Genomic DNA, 1383 nt, shown 5'->3' with positions numbered 1-1383 from the left:
GATAGCCCGTTTATTTGTAGGCACCATGTTAATTGTTCAGAGCAAACCCATCTCTGTTCAAGCCAGGAGGAAGATCTAATCATGGGACCTAATTAACTGCAGGGGCACGAAACTGACCAATGCTTTGTCTAACTCAGAATAGACTCTGATGAGGCTGGATCCCAGGGATCAAAATTATTTACTGAGGCTATTTGAGACCAGCCAACCCCTTGTAAGGCCCAGGGCACAGCATGAGGGAATACGCTCTTCTCAGCCTGCAGTGTGTCCTTGGAGCTGTTCCCTGCCTTGAGGCTTACACTGTCCCCTCTCCTTGGCTTACCCATGTGGGAAGTGCAGCTCCAGCCCCACTCTGCCCCTAAACCCTCCTGGTGCGCTGGGGAAGCTGGCAGCCACATGGTATTGTGCAATGCACCCCCTTGCATGCATTCTTCCTTCCCACAGTGGAAGTTCCTGGCTCTGTTGCCTTCAGCCTCTTCCCTGAGTAAGCACTCTTAGGCTGCGTGCTGAGGGCACCCAGCTGCTCTTTGCGCCTGGGATGTGGTGATTGGTTACATATCTGGCCATTCAAATGGAACCGCTCCCTTTGGCAGCCCTGACCTGGGGGGCTAGATGGGCCAAGCACTACAGGAAGCCTCTCTTTTCTGCTGCTAGCTCGGAGCAGGGAAGGTCAAACTAGGCCCCAGCCTCGTGTAAGAAGGTGTAATGTGCTCAGTGGCAGCATCTGGCAGCCAGTAAATCTCACATTGCATCCAGGCCAAATTGCGGGCAGACACCTGGCGGGATGGAGGAGAGGAGGAGGAGAGGCGCCTGGGGTCCGGGTGTAGGGGAGAGGAGGCTGAGAGAGAGCAGTTGTGAATAATAGCAGGGAATTGCTTTTCCAGGGCCATGGGCCCAACACCTACCACAGCTAGTCTAGGGGCAGATCCCATCTCCATGCTCACCCAGCATCTCCAGAGGAAAGCTCTGCCTTAGGTGGGGCTGAGCGCCCTCCCTTGGTGGAGTGAGTGGGAGTTGAGAGCCCTCGGCCTCTCGTGGGGTGGGCTTGGTAAGCAGGGCTATGCCCCCCACACAGCTGGTAGGAGAATGCCCTTCCTTTCCTGGCTGCAGGGGCCTGCGGTAGGTTGGGGTTACAAATGGTGAATCCCCCTGACAGCGGAGTTGCTGTTACACTCAGCGCCTTCTAGCATCAGCCTCTAGAGGCCGTCTATTGCTCATGTCTGAGGACCGCCCTACTGTCCCGTCCCCCCATTCCCTGCTTCCTAACAGCTGTATGGGTCTTTTGACCCAAACACTGCAGGTCTTTCTGTAGGTGTTGGGGGGAGAGGAGCATTGTAAATGGACTGTGGGCTTGCAGAACCCCCTTTAGCGCTTGGATCTGAAGTC

Source organism: Lepidochelys kempii, chromosome 7 (genome assembly GCF_965140265.1).
Source record: "Lepidochelys kempii isolate rLepKem1 chromosome 7, rLepKem1.hap2, whole genome shotgun sequence".
In the NCBI taxonomy this organism is placed as follows: domain Eukaryota; kingdom Metazoa; phylum Chordata; order Testudines; family Cheloniidae; genus Lepidochelys; species Lepidochelys kempii.
This window is presented reverse-complemented; position numbering follows the sequence as displayed.